General features: G+C 42.9%; 1 long non-coding RNA gene across 1 annotated transcript; it reads left to right on the top strand.

Annotated features, from left to right (window-relative positions):
* The first annotated feature begins 3,441 nt into the window (after window positions 1-3,441).
* Window positions 3,442-4,694, top strand: LOC120322982. The gene is made up of 3 exons (XR_005563013.1): window positions 3,442-3,454; window positions 3,945-4,028; window positions 4,679-4,694. It is a non-coding gene; the product is annotated as an uncharacterized LOC120322982 (long non-coding RNA).
* The last annotated feature ends 911 nt before the right edge of the window (window positions 4,695-5,605 follow it).

Raw genomic sequence — 5,605 nt, 5'->3', positions numbered from 1 at the left:
TAGGTTTTTATCTAGCAGCTGAGGGATGATCTCTTCTCATGACTGTGTTTAAGCTTTCGAAAAATTTGTATCTCCCTGCAAGAAAAAAGCTGACTCAATTTAAAGTAATGAATTTTCAACTTTTCTTTTTAATTACTGTAAAAACACTAAAAAAAATGTCCTGTGGGTGATACAGATGACTGAAAAATTAATGTAAATCTATGAACAATGGACTAATCCTCTTAGTTACTTTTGCAGACCCATAGGAAGTAATGACTGCAGTGTTAAAAACTGCTCATCTACTGCTGTATCTGTACTGAAGTTGGAGACCTCTGGACGGGGTAATAACACTGGTCAGCAAAGATAATGATAGAAGTCTAACTGTTTGGTAGTGCTAAGCACAAACTGTTTCACCTTGAGAAGAATGGTTGCCTAACAATGACTGTCACAGTCCTGCCCCTGAAATCCTACTGAAATGGTAAACTTTGATTTTAAAATGTACTTGTTATTTTCATGACCTCAGTCAAGGAATCTCATGATGGGGAAAGAAGCAGAGAGAGTAATTTGAAGTACAAGCAGATGCTACTCTAGTTTCTCAAGGAAGTTTCTTACGTAAAAAGGCAGGGTTAAAGAAATGGAGCTTTTTGTACTAAAAACAATGCAATGCTTTAGCCTTTGTCTCCAGCCTTTCCTTTGTATGACCTGTCATCTTGAGGATGAAGTGCCTTCAACAGTAAAAGACTGAAGTGGGCTGATAGAGGAGGATATTTCAGAATGCTTAAAAATTGTTTGCAAAATAAATAATAGCAATTTAATTAAGAAGGTAAGAGAAAGTGTTTTATTTTGTTACTAAATCAGGATAGACTGAAGTAAAAGATATGCCTTTGTTGTTAAAGATGTGCCTTAAGTGATTTGTTAGTTAACCTCATAAATTAGTTATTGACTACTAAAGTCCTCTTTGTTTAAAAAAAAAAAAAAGGTGCTTCTGGTGTTTTTGAGGTTGCTGGAATAAATTATCCTTGTCTGTCATGTCAAGAGTGTCAGAGATTGCTCTTCTGTATCTAATGAAATACTCTCTCTGGTGCACGTGTACTTGAACTGAAGAAGCAGAGAGAAGGAAGGAGGCTGTACAGTACACTGTAGCAGCAGCATACCTGTCCAGGATTTGTGAGAACTGAGGAGTGCCTTTTCAAAACTGAATATCAACTTGAAAAGCGAGGGGAAAACAGTGCTCATTGTTTTTGAATCTGTCTTCTAAAAAGCAGGTAGGAAACAGCTTCTCTGAAATACATGGACTAACCCTGGGATTGGAGGTGGGCTTGTGAACTCATTTATCTCAGGTGTGGTGGACTCGCAGAGCTGTGAGTGATACTGTAGAAGTGTTGGGTTTGATTTGAAGAGAAGCCTAGGCATTTATGTAACAATAATTATACTGGAAAAGCTTTGGGAATGTCCTTGCTGTTTCTCTTAGGTTGTTTACTCTTAAGAAAGAGCTCTTACCTGTATTTTCACCTTGTCTGCTGTTGGTCCACACACCACCCTCAGCACAATATCCTGTGCAGGTTTTGTGGCTTCTTGGTTTTAATACTCACTAAATCTGTTCAGCTGAGTATAGAAATTACATTCCCAGTATATATTCTGATATAGTACTGGCTTTAAGCTATATGTTTCCTTAGTAAGGAAGCAGCTGTATGTCACTCCAGTACTAATAGTTTCCCCAGAAGGAATAATTAAGTTCTCCTGGGAGTGAAATTAGTGTCTCAGTGTGTGAATGAAAAGGGTTCAAGCTGCCAAACTACAGGTGCAGAAATGGCATTGATACTAAGATGGATAGGATCTGGTGTGTTGCTGCTTGTACACTGGCTGGCCTAGCCTGCATGCTGAGATTTGGGCTGCCGTCGTTTCCTTGTGGCTATTTCGATGTTGCTGCAGCACCAGAAGATACTGCTGCAATGAGGCTTTGCATCCGCTCGGTCGGAGCTGACTGCTCCGTTGGAGTAGCTGTACAGAGGGATGTATGTCTGCATCAGTGACCTTCAGCTTACAGCCTGAGGAGTTAATGTAACTGCAGTCACCAAAGGTAGGCTGTGAACTGGGAAGGCTGAAGACAAAGGCATGAGTCCTGCCTGCCCACTCTTGGAAGTGAAGGCCATCAGGCTCTGCAGAGAGGCTGGGAGAGTGGGATTGTTTTTCCAGCTCAGTCTGGATTTGTCTGCAGACTGAGTATAGGACATACTTTGAAACAGTGTCAAAAAGTGAACAAGCCACGGTGAATTTCAGAGTCATTGAATGTTTTCTTAAAGTTGCTGATTTTCATAATGTGATCTTCCAAATGTGAGTTAGATATGCTACAGGTTCCTATATTGAGCAGACGAGAGAAAATACATGGAAGAAATGGTAAAAGTAAAATTGATTGGCCACCTTACCTCTGTCAGTATAATGTAGAGGACATCAGGTAGGATTTTCAAAACTTGACTTAAACTGATTTACTGTTTTGTTTTTGTCCTGTGTCCGTTCTGTACCCACCAATACAAAGTACTGCAAATCTTGCCATGCAAAAACACTGAAACCTGAAAGAGAGAGCAAGACAAGTGTCTTAACAATGCAGGGTATTCCTGCTTATCTTCATGGTCTCACTTAGGAAAGCCCTAAATGCATAGGGATTGTCTGCTTTTGGCTGAGAAATATAGATCAGATCCTGGCTGTGTGAGTTTTAGGAAGATCCATTGACATGCTGTTTCCTGTTATGGGTTTTAATTATTCTTTTGAAACACTGGCCGATGGCTCTAGTGATAGTCTGTCCACCTTGCCTTGTAATTTTTTGGCTTTACTTTGTTTTCCAAGCTCACATTTATTTAGAATGTTATATATTGCTGTTTTCTGTGGGGTTTGTAAGGCTATCCTAATGATACAAACAAACCCTGCTCCTGAGGAACGTGGGGACAGCATGGCAAGCAGCAGGTGCAGTCTGACTCCTGCAGAGGCCAGGAGGGCAGGTGGGGGTGTCCCGCCCAGCAGGAGCCAGATCAGCCCTCCTGGCGGGGAGCAATACTGTGGGGAGCAAGCTCCCGTGGCCTGCTTTCCCCTGGGAACTGGGGCCTTGGTGGGGCTAGCATATGTTTTTGGGAGAGAAGGTTCTTAGAGGGTGGGAGGTGCTGTTGTCGAGTTAAAGCCCTCCTTGGTGTCAGTTTGAATTTTGGCATGAAAAGCCTCTCAGTTCTTTAAGCTGTTTCCCTAAAGAATCCTCCCTCTTTTTTTTTTTATTTTCTTATTTTCATTTTTAAACTTCATCAAAGGAAGTGAGTTACACACTAAACATGGCAGTCCGGTCCTTTAGAAGATACCATTTTTTTTTACCACGCAATAGGAGGTTCCCCCAGTTGCAAGAGCAGGAGTAGGACGTGCCCTTTCAAACCGGCTCACGCATGAAAGCGGGCTCAGCGTGGCACCCACGGCAGCCCTTGCCCAGGCCAGGGTGAGCAGGGAAGGGTTCGGGGGCGCTCTGGGGCCGGGGGCTGGTGGTGCCGGCAGGGAAGGCAGCGCGGGTGGGGGCCGGGTACCTGTGCAGGGAGTGCCGAGCGCTGACACGCCAGCGCTGACATGGGCCTGTGCGGTGCCCGTGTGTGGGGAGGGGGTGTTGCTGGCCTCTGTGTCAGCCGTAACGCTGGTATTTCAGTAATGCGCTGGTGTTCGGTCGTACTGCCAAAACCAAGCTATAAGCAGCGAGTCTTTGCTCCACTTTTCCTCGCTCCATGCCTCTGCTCCGCCCCGTCCGTGCTCCCCGCGCTGCTGAGATCAGCTTCCTGCTTTTCCTTTTCCTCGCAACAACGCTGCTACTCCTCCCCTGAAAGAGTTATTTTCATCGGTCTGGAGTTAATTTTTATGGGTGGCTGCGGGCTCTGTTTCTGACAGGCAAACACGCCAGGCTGGAAAAGCGGTATCGTGGTGATTTTGTTTTGTTGCAGCGAAGCCGGGCTGTAGGCAGGATGGTAGACTGCTGCACCGAAAACATTTCTGTGCCAGCTCCGTGACTGGGGAAGGCTAAAGAGGTGAGTGCTGGTTTTACGTCCTGTAGGTTCAGGGAGTGGATGAAGGAGGAACCAAGTGTCACAACCTACCCAGGCTCAACAGCAAGAAACGAGCAATTATATTGTTATGATCTCTGATTAGATGGTTTTGCTTCTACTAATATTGTAATGGAGTATACTCAGGAAATGATGTTTTTTGCTGTAGCAAAGATGTGTAGTCAATGAAAGTTTATACTTTGTAAATTTTCTCATTGAAAAGTGTAGATAAATATGACACAAATATAGCCATAAAAGACAGATGATAAAGTTCACTCCACATAACTTAAAATAGAAAAAATGCTCAGGTTGTTTCAAAACTTTTAGATGCATTGAGTAATGCCAGAGAAGAGACTGTACAGTGGTTTAGTAATAAATGTGGATCTAGAACAATGTGATGTATTTGAAGGAGTGTCATGATGTTATAATACGAGGAAATAAAATTATGGAAACAAAATACAAAAAGGAAAAAGATTCTTTTTACAGTTGCTTCCCTTAGAAAGGAAGTCAAGTTGGTTGAGAGAAAATGGAGTGTTTGGAAGAGTATCTGAGTTACAATGAGCGGGCAACTTCTATGGAAAGGCATCTTCTTACATTGTTGCAATTTTTGATTTGTTTTTCTTTATGGACTGAAGAATGTCAATGTCACGGATTCATTAGTTAACTTTCAGCTTTTTAAGGTGAGCACCATTCTCTGTATTCCTTCTAATGGAGCTCTGAAATTATTAATCCATAACTGGTGGCAGGTTTACACAAATACTTTAGGGTATTTTGCTTTTCTGCCTCTTCATTACTTCCTGTTAACAGATTAATGGGATGACTTTGTTCGTTCTGCCCATGATGCTCTGAGTGATTTTGCAGAGGACTCTTCATGAGAAGCCACTCCAAACACGTAGCTGTGGCGGGCCAGCCATGGTGGGCCAGGTGTTGGATGCTGCCGTCACAGCTACAGGGCACCGATGCAGGTCTGAGCAGCTCCCCAGGTGACAGGGGGCAACAGGAAGAAATCAAATATCTTGATGAGGATCATGGGGGATTTAATGCGTCCCAGGCTCTGAGGCCTGAGCAGAATTGCTTGTGCTCTTGATCCAGACCAGAGTGTGTGCTTTGAGTAGCTGTTTTCTGTGCTGCCAAATTTAATCTATTCGTTCTGCTATAAAATGAAAGAAATATAGGCTTTGATAAGTTCTTAGGTGAAGTTCTCCAGTAGCTTTGCTGAAAGCAGTTCTGGGGAAACAGAGGTTTCGAAGTTTGATACATTTTGATGGAAAATGGGAGAGGTACAGTAAATTAGAAATTTTTTCAACTTCAGTTCACTACATGTGTAATGTTGACCCCATCTTCAACACAGATAGAAGATACACATATTATTTGAAATACAGCTCCCTGACAAAAAAGTGGAATAAAACTTATTTGACAGAGGTAATAGTGAAGCACCGTGTTTAAATGGCAGCACTGTCACTGAAAGAAACAGTCCAAGCCTTAGACCCTTGCATCCTACCTTATGGGGCCGTGCTAGTGTTTTTGTAGTTGTATAATGAACTGGACTGGAGGACTGATCA

Source organism: Pipra filicauda, unplaced genomic scaffold (assembly GCF_003945595.2).
Source record: "Pipra filicauda isolate LSUMZ 115617 unplaced genomic scaffold, ASM394559v2 scaffold179_size1759329_pilon, whole genome shotgun sequence".
NCBI classification, from domain to species: Eukaryota; Metazoa; Chordata; class Aves; order Passeriformes; family Pipridae; genus Pipra; species Pipra filicauda.
This window is presented reverse-complemented; position numbering and strand designations above follow the sequence as displayed.